This window comes from Branchiostoma floridae, chromosome 5 (genome assembly GCF_000003815.2).
Source record: "Branchiostoma floridae strain S238N-H82 chromosome 5, Bfl_VNyyK, whole genome shotgun sequence".
Taxonomy (NCBI): domain Eukaryota; kingdom Metazoa; phylum Chordata; class Leptocardii; order Amphioxiformes; family Branchiostomatidae; genus Branchiostoma; species Branchiostoma floridae.
The window spans coordinates 6468022-6477920 of NC_049983.1; the positions used below are offsets into that span (position 1 = coordinate 6468022).

Below are 9899 nucleotides of genomic sequence, written 5' to 3' on the forward strand. Positions count from 1 at the left end.
CTTCTAAAATGTCATGTAAACCCGGTTTTTTTGGGGGGGGGCGAAATCGCTAAAGGGGGGCGAGGTAGGGGGGCGAGATCACTAGCCGGGGAGGGCGAGATCGCTAGTGATTTCGCCCCGGGGGGGGCGAGATCGCTAGTGATTTCGCCCCCTGGGGGGCGAGATCACGGGGGGGCGAGAACGCTGTCACACCGGTACGCTATACCGATACCCAGCCCTAAACCCAACACACGTTATAACACACGATAACAATGTGTGCTTGGCTAAGATACACAAGATGTAGTGAAGCTGCATTTGCACTATTAACTGTTAGCTAACGAAAAATCGTAATTCATTGTATTCACCAACCGCGCTTTTAGTATGTTTAGACTTAAGGATATCTGTGAAAACTGTTCTAATGTAAATAGTTTCATTAGATTATGTGTGTAGACTACATCATACACAGATGTATGGAAAATTGGTGTTTAATGCCGTATGCGGGAGATTACTAAAAGATGGCGTCCCAGACGTTTTAGATTACGTAGTAGTACGTAGCCCATGAGACTATAATCACGTATTTTACGTAATATTCATGCGCTACGACTGCGCTGAATTGTTGTCAAGAATATATATTGGAGACGGCCACTTGTTTTTGTCGTTAGCATCTCAGTAGCATGACCCATACATTGTATATATGTCGCTTTTATCATAATATACAGCGTGTCGTATAATTGGTCTAGTTTCAAAAGCGCGCCATGTTATGTTATGTTACCAAGCAACAATCTACAATCATCGGGCATTCCTCCGGCGCGACCCCCCTCAGATGTGTATTGAATCTCCCCCTTGTACCGGAACCGTGCTTGAGAGCGAACACAGGAGCAGGGAGTGATTTGAACAAGGCAGGTGTTTTGAAGAAATTACGTGAGCGAGGGTCGAACGCGCGTGTGTGCTGTAAAGAGGGAAAATGGACCCTTGTCCCGTTAAGTAGGATAATTTATCAGATCGTACGCACGTTTTGTTTAACCGGGAACAACACGAGACGTGCCCGCCGAGCGAACCCTGTGGCTATCGTCGGGCTCCATAGCGCCCCTACGATCGACCAGACGACTTTTGCTACTTGGAGAGTGGGGCCCGCCCTGAGCAAGCTACGGGCGGTGGAAAAACAAGAAAAAACGTCGTCCAAGAAACCAGCATTTTCTACAAGAAATCAAACTCTTACTGACTGGAGAAACGTAAGGATTTTTTTCGGCTACTACGACGATGTTCACGTGAGTCACGGAGACAACAGACAACGCCGTCCCAAAGGATAGGTGTAACTAGGCGTCTTCACACCTGTCTCTAAGGATGAACACAGAGATAATCGTCTTCTCGTAATCGTCTTATTTCCATATCTGGCGCACAAGGAGCTTCGGCTGATCTCAAAGACTGATTGCAAGGATTTTCGGTCAGACGACCACAGACGACGTAAAATCACCACAGACGACGTCTGGGACAAATTTATGCAGCAAACGTAGCGGGAAAATACTCAGGTAAGAGAATAACATTGCATCATGCGCATTCCATATATTCTATTATGCTGTGTGTGTGTTTGTGTAGTGTGTAAGGTTATGTTTCTGACCAGTCCATTGTTGATCAACGATTTGGGGATTCAATGTCAACCCTACGTGCTCGTTTCCACGAATGGGTTTGTGTGAAAGTTACTGTTTATCACAAGAGCCCTTTAAGTAATACGTATTTGACAGACAAGGGTTTTGAAGGGCCCTTATTGTAACACGCAAGAGGACACATTCAATGTACATGTATACGTCTGATGTGTATAGTACTACTAGTGAAAAGACAGTTTTTCACACCTTTTTTACATTCACAAAGAATGTTACGTTTTTTCGGTGCCGCTTGTCTGTTTGTTGCCAGTATAACTCGAGAAGTCTTGGATGGATCCTGATGATATTTGGTAGGTGGGTAGGGGTCAGAAAACCGAAGGCAAGTTCGATAATGGGCCTCCTAGTGGCTTTCTAAGGTACCGCACTGGAAATTCAGGTTTAGATATCTCGTGTTCTGGACACAAGATGTAGTCGTTTTGTTTTTTGATAGATAGATAGATAGATACTAGTAGATAGATAGCTGTTGAGACAGAGAGTAAGTGCGTTTGCTGGGCCCTTTGCATGATTTTTTATAAGTAGAAGTGATGCCTTATGATTGGATAGTGATTATACAAATCAAAAGCTAATGTGCATGATTAAGAACGAAAGTTCCAGTTCCAGAAGGTTCCATGATAGCACTCTCAAACTTGTGACATATGTCGTGTCTTATACGCTATGTCACTAATCTGACGCTAATCAGGGATTTTCTTAGCCTCTACCAGGCTTCGTGAATCGGTGGTCTAATTGTAGAAATTGGACAAATAGAGTCTATTGTACGCTAGGGGAGTTAGCCGGCCAGATGAGTACGTTTCCTCACCACGAGGATGGTGAGGATAATGATTCTACCGATCCACGGAGCCTGGTAGAGGCTAGGATTTTCGGTCACGTCATCCCACCACAACATAAAAATGAGTCGCATGTTGTTTTATTAGTTTATTTCTCAAACTAAATAATTGCCAGTGAGAGAAGGTAGTCCGGTTATCCCTTCGTGATTCATCAGTTTGTGATAACTAATGGTTCACGTTCAGTAGATCACATATGAGCAATGTTTCTTTGCGATTTTCCTGTACAAATTTCGTCAGCCCTCCCTCCAACCCCCCGAACTGCATACCAGCATTTCTAAAGCTTACTGCATTGATTGATATGTTGATACCCAGTTATATCTATTGATCTACAGGTAGGAAAAGAGGTTTTAATGACCAAGTTATGTTTAAAAAAAACATACACACAAGACGTAAGAAAACGTAAACGCTGATCTCACTGGTCTCCATCAACGTCTGGTTAGCAACGATTTTTTTTTTCATTCCAAAATCTAAACAATGAGGTTGGCAAAATAAATGAGACAAACTTTCGATACTGTAAACGCAGAAATGTTCGCGGTGGTTTTATGTTTACGGTTTTCGCGGTGACCACTACACCGCGAACTTAAAACCACATTTTTCTATTATAGTATGAGGCTGCAGTCTATGGCGCTACCGCGAACTTAAATACATTTACTGTAGTTTGCGTAATTTTGCAACCTAAAACTACATGTATAAAAACTAGTCCAACTATGTGAAAAAAATGTATGTATGCAGGTGAGAAAAAGTGGCATTTATAGCGCTTAGACTCTGTTAGTATTTATATAACTAATAACAACCAAATGAGTATGTATTCGAAGATCTTTTGTTTTCTATAAGTGGATTTTCCTGTATTTAGAACTACAGGTAAAACCACCCATTGTTTGGGTTTTCTCTTTATTACACGCACGTGCACGTGTACACTTACAGCATAACAGCCTGTTTACGCAACCCACAACTCTCATAGAACAATACCTCCCCGTTCTATACAACGGAAATACCTCTATACGCTGTCGTAAAGGTGGTATCTCACTGCACCTGGGGCACCGGTGCGGCAATGCGGGGTTCGAAAGATTGCTAATGAAATTGACATTCAAGGCTGCGTATATGCACTGAATGTCATTGCCGATACTACATGCTCCCACAAAGGGTATGGGTTGGAATTTGAACCGCTCTGTCGACGTCTATTCCAGTGGAATAACAACACCTGGACTTGTAATCATATACAATACGCCTGCAATGTTGCCCCGCGAAAGGGAAATAAAATTTTATTTATTTATTGGTTTGGCTGTTCAGGATACACAGCCAGGGCTGCCCAACTAGCCTATGGCTATTACAAAGGGCTAACCCTGCTGACAAAACAGAGACAATACATGTGGATTTGAACAGGATACTTATCAATAACCATTTTCTAAGTTCGTAAAGGATAGAGGTGAAATACAAAAGTACATTTATACAGTATATACAAGGTGTAGGATGACATACATATAATCTATAATGGAATATATAACATCACTTATCAACAACAATATTTACAATGAGAGGTCAGGGTCTGTATATACACGTGTATGGCTATGCGTAAGGGTCGCCTAGGCATTCCCACAGTTTTCTTTTGAAGGAAGCAGTAGAGGTGGCTGTGCGAGTAGCAGTAGGGAGAGTGTTCCAGAGTGCTGTTGCTCTGTAGATGAATGTAGATGAAATAAAATGAAATCTCGCATCTACGCAGTGCACATAGCCACATACTTATAATCTATTATTGTAGACTAATTAGAAAATGATTTTTCTAATTAGATGAAAACAGTTATGTTTTGATAAGTACAGATCGTTAGTAGATATCAAGATGGGCGAACGTGAGTTTGTAGCTTTCATCATTGTGCACATGAAAATCATAGCTTCATTGCTGTGGTATATACCAAAGTGCTGTATTTTCTCATAGAAAAAATAATAAAATTAAACACGATGACGTCATCCATATATATGATCCAAAAAACATACTTGGAATTTTTTTATGCCCATCTAGCTAATATTCGTCAAGGCTCTTTCCATTTGTACCGATTTTCTACAGTCAAACTTGGTATAAAACAGAGTCAGTAAGTGTTAATTGTTGACATGAAGATAGGATTTTAAAACGCCAATGGACGTCGGACACTCCACCAAACGGAATCCTTTGTAGCAAAATGGACCATTGTTTTGAGTATCCCCCATTCACAAGTTTTCACATATAATTAGGTCCAGGTTCAGGTCAGGACCTGGACTTGATTCTCTGGACCTGGACCGTACCTGTACCTGAATTTTCTGTACCGGTACCCTACACTAGTGGAAGTACTTTCGTTGTGATTTCTCTTTATGTACACAACAACTAAACAACGGGCAATGTTTTGTAAATGTTAAAAGAATGGTTTATTACCTTCGCCAATAAGGTTATGTTTTTGGTAGCATTTCTATTATGTTATTGTGTATATATGTATGTGGTTAATAACTATTACTCAAGGAGGTAGGAATGGATTGTTATAAAACTTGGTATATGCGGTTATGAAATGTCAAGTGGAAGAAATGATTAGATTTTGGGTCTCCTAGCGACTTTCCTTGATACAGCAACAGAACGTCCTGTTTTGATATCTTGTTAGTGTAAATGTTTGGCAGAGCCAAAGTACAGAACACGATATAAACAATGGGTTTTACGACATGTAACTTGCGTCAGTGGAAAAGTACTTGGAGGTCATTGACCACCACCCCCCACCCCCAATATATTACCCCTCTTAATACCCATTGTAATTAATTGGTAGAAATCGGGTTGTTTGTGTGAACAAAGTCCGCTTTTCTTTGATCCTGACGGACGTTAACTCTGCGAACCCTCACATATAACCTACAAACGAGTGACCGAAACAGACCATACTCTGTGACGTATTTATCGTTTCCGCCGCATCAGTTGCAACAATACACTATATAGTCCATGGGCCAGCACCCCAAATTTCACATATCGGTACCCTCCGGGGTGGCAAATTCTCCTTGTTATTTTTGAATAGTAGAAGGCCTGTGGCATATATTTTGACGTGATAGCCATTCTGGTATGGTAGCTTTCTACCGGCTATCACCCTTCAAACCTATCACCACCTAAATGATCTGGAAATTTCGTGTCTTCAATAAGGGGGAGGGGCAAAAAATTAAACATCAATATTTTTCCACGAAAATTCACAGGCTGGTAGAACCTGCTAAGAGGATCATAAAAATATCAATTGATTTCTGATATTGTGATTCAACACGAAATTATGACTGCCTAAAATCATATCTTTTGGTGATTTTCTGGTGAAAAATATATACTTTACGTTCCAATATCGTTCATTTATTCACATTACCTATGGGGCCTTGCCTGATGAGTTAGACTTACCGTACCTATCCTTCTCTGCATATTAAGCTTTAAATGATCGAAATCCATCAATGAAATCCGGAGATATGAATGTGTGAAGAATGACACATCTGCCAGCTTATAGTGACAATATCGTTGCTAAGGCCGTTGCTAAGGCTGTTGTTAAGGAGGTTTCAGATCGTACTCCACAACAAAACTGATGCAAAGAACTTACTTTTCTGTAGTATTTTACTCTAATTACATCAGTAGAAGTACATGGAATCGTGTTAAAATGTTTAACATGTAACAGATGCAGAAATGTGTTTTTTTTACGTCATTTCTTTCAGAATCGTTAGCAAAACTGTTGCTAAGGCCGTTGCTAAGGGTGTACTCAGTCATGTTTCAAGCCAAAACAGCAGAGAGTCAAGTTCTCTGACGCCTGATTTTGCTCCTGTCATCTTGTAAATCATACTTAATTGTGAAAAATATCATAATTGATTGGAAATGTTAATTTGGGCTCTACATGGGGGTTATAAGGATACCTGAAAATGAATTACCTTGATTTCACACATTTTTTTACAAATCTTTTGCTCTTTTTCGTCATTTAGTAGATACCTTACTAAGATTCACAGCGTATATCTAGTATGTCGTACACAATGAAAAAGGCTCTGCATGGGGGTTACCGGCACCACATATGTGACACAGGATATGTGGATGCAGGACTGCGTCATGCATATTAAAAATTTATCTAGAAACAAGACCATAACAAAAGGTCAAGAACAAGGTTACTCTGGGATGAATACAAGTATATTGTACTTTTCTTGATCAATGATGGTTTACATTATAAAGGAGGTTATATCGACATATATAGGCATATCTAGACATGTCTATATAACCTCATTGACTATATATCAGGTGCAGTGCAGGTTTGCTGCGTTGGACAAACTGCAAAACACTTATAGTCTAATGGTGTGTTATTATGCCTGACCATTCATTTGTTAACATAAGGGCAAACCAAAAACAAAGTCTATAACAAAATTTTCATGTATGGAGACCCGTTAGAATGGAGCAGTGTAATATCTGGTGTAAAACGTAGCTAACTGAAGATTCTGGCAGGCTTGTAAAACTTGACACACTGGATACAAAACTACCGATGCCTTTTTCTACACTGTTGTAAAGATTACAAAACTTACAACCTACAAGTTTCCACATGTGCATGTGCCTAGAACTAGGATGGTCTCCAATGCCTAAGGGAATTTTCTTTGTCATTGAGCCTGTAGGCTCGTTCTCATTTAAATGTCGAAATGCTGTCGCCTGACTTTATGCCTTGATATGGAGCAAATTATAGACAACATCACTGGTTCCTTCACTTTTCCACAACCCCTGTAATGTTTTACAAATGATGCACAACAGCATTCGTATTGGTTGATGGCTTAGAAGATTATTATAGCCACGGGTGTGATTTCACCCCCTAAAATATGGCTGTCGCCTGAGAAGAAACGAAGAATTCAAATAGTAGCCAAAAATGTAACAATTCAGTTCCCAGAATGATAGTTCGGTAGGTGAAACTAGCGTCAGATCACGTCAGATCGCTCCTGTCACTGATCTTGGAGGCTGTGTGAGGTGGTTCATGCCTGTCGCCAGATTCTGTAACAAACGTTACCATCACGAGTACGATGGTTGCCACGGTTATATTATCCACGTATAAGACTAGAAATGATAGTTTTTGTGACGCTGTACAGTTTTTCTGGCTTTTTAAAGAAACAAGAAAAGGGTTGTTGACTGTCATTTGTATCCCACCTTGCTTAAAAAAATGTTGTACAGAAATGACTGTAACAAACGTTACCATTGTTCGATGCTGTCTAAGCTTTCTTTTTGACCTGGTGTAAAAAAGCTGCCCACTTTTGAAATGTTCCTCTGAGGAACGTTCACTTATACCTAAATGATGTAGTCAATAAGGTGAGTCCTTTCGAAGAAAACAGGGTAAAGTCTACTGTTGTAACAAACGTTACCGGTAACGTTTGTTACATGCCCTGTAATGCATTACCAATGGGACCGAAAATAATAAGTTCAACTTGCCATTTTTGGCTATGGTTAAAGGAGGAATTTTCCTGAACAACCACGTAGTTTTCACTGAAAATAAAGCCGATTTATTTTTCGACCAAAAAATGCCATATTCGATATTTCAATGAGAACGAGTGTGTAACGGGCATATGAAAATAGTCTGATATACATTTTAGTTGCCTTTAATAGCTTTGAGGCCTTAGGTTTTTGCCAGTTCGCAAAAATTGAAGTCTTCAAACATTACAACAAGATGACTGTAGTCAATATATTAGTGTATACATATTTCACAGTGCCTGCCATGCAAGAACATAACGTCCTTGGTCGGAATGAACTGACATTTTGAATCAAGTGTGTAAGTCACAAGTCAGATTTCCTCTGGTTTAACGTTGGGCATGTCTGAGATACTGGTCAGAGGGAACGATCATACATACATTAGATATTTCGTACAATGTAAGAAAATGGGCATGTCACCTGTCAGAAAGAAGGTGATGTGACTTGTGTGTTACCGACCGGTGTTGCGATTGTCCTAATGTTGGAAGGTCATTAGTATGTGGCACTGTGGTAAAGGTCACCACTTCTCTGACCCCAACACCAAAGGCTTTTTAGTTCCATGATTTGGCATCTTCCTATTTTTGTCTTGCATTACCTGCTTGTTTTGCCTGTTGGGCTATTCTACAGCCCTTATGCCTCCATATGACTGTATGCCTTCAATGGTTTAGACTCCATGTTTTTCATAACATACTGTCTTATGTGAGTCTTCATTGATGCTATCAATTTTGCAGCAGTTGGAACACTGCTTTTCCCCACCTACTTGCATGAGCTTTTGCATTTATTTCTTGATACAGCAGAAGCCGCTTAATTGCACATCCCATTTGCCAGCATATTTTGTGCAATTATTCGCATGGTGCAATAATGCGAAGTTATCTAGCCGGACTGCAAATTTAAAGGTTTGGGATTTGGGGATTCCGTGCAATTAACTAGAACTATTCAACACTATCGGTAAATATAGTCGACGCTTGTGTTCCTTTGTGACAATGCCTTTCTTCTCAAACATCTTTTACGTAGATAATAAACATCTTTTGTACTTTTATAAAGGCTACAGTAGAAGCCAGTTAATCGTACAATGTATTACCTCACACTTCTGTTAATTGCACGGAATCCCAAAATCCCGAACTGATGCGGTCCAGCTGGATAACTTCGCATCATTGCACAACACGGTTAATTGGCAAATGGGGTGTGCAATTAAGCGGTTTCTACTGTATTTCACAGTCCTTGCTTGATTTCCAATGATGTATTTGCATCTGTAAGTAGCAACGACTATAGCTGCAGTACAGTACACCAGTCAGAATTGCCCTGAGGATTGTGACAGACGATCACCGAAACTGAAAATGTGAAAATAAAACAAGGGTTGTGAAATAAAAGATCTGTATCTTATATGTCCATACAGAGCCCTTCTCATTATTGTGACCATATTAAGTTTACACGATGGTTTATGTGTGGTTTTCACTGCTATACCAAAAGTCTCCATAACTTACCTCCTCTCAGTACCCGATTTATCATGGTCCCAAACCCCCCAAAAGCCGCCAATACCCTGATCTGGCTCGTCTTCTGTGTGGCTCAATAAGACAAGTAACATTTCTTCATTAAGTAGATTTTCCTTTTTCCATCGACAATAATACATACACCAGGTGCATTACCTTCAATGTAAAGAGGCAGCATGGGAGGTATTACGCCTTACAAATGACTAAAATTCTGAGAGATTAAAACTCTGCTTTTAGTCAACCAGGTTACATCCTCTCAAATCCAATCAAATCCTCTTTATCCTCACCTGTTGGACTGTAAAAGAAAGGATCCCATTTCCTATGTGGAAATACAAAACTTCTTCACATCTTCATTTATTATATTAATTTAGATCTATGAGGGTAGCCATCGTAGATTCAGTAAATTTCGGCAATAAATTGTTTGATTTTTAAGGGCCTCTTAGGGCGGCCCAGGCCTCAATAACGGAAACACTCGAGGGTTTATCATATG

At 40.0% G+C, this 9899-nt stretch overlaps 1 protein-coding gene across 1 annotated transcript in view; it reads left to right on the forward strand.

Annotated features, from left to right (window-relative positions):
- The first annotated feature begins 825 nt into the window (after positions 1-825).
- The window catches only part of LOC118415869, a 29201-nt gene continuing 20127 nt past the window's right edge, over positions 826-9899 (forward strand). The window contains exon 1 of the mRNA XM_035820725.1: positions 826-1508. The gene's annotated coding sequence lies outside the window, so the exon portion shown is untranslated. The remainder of the gene's footprint in view (positions 1509-9899) is intronic.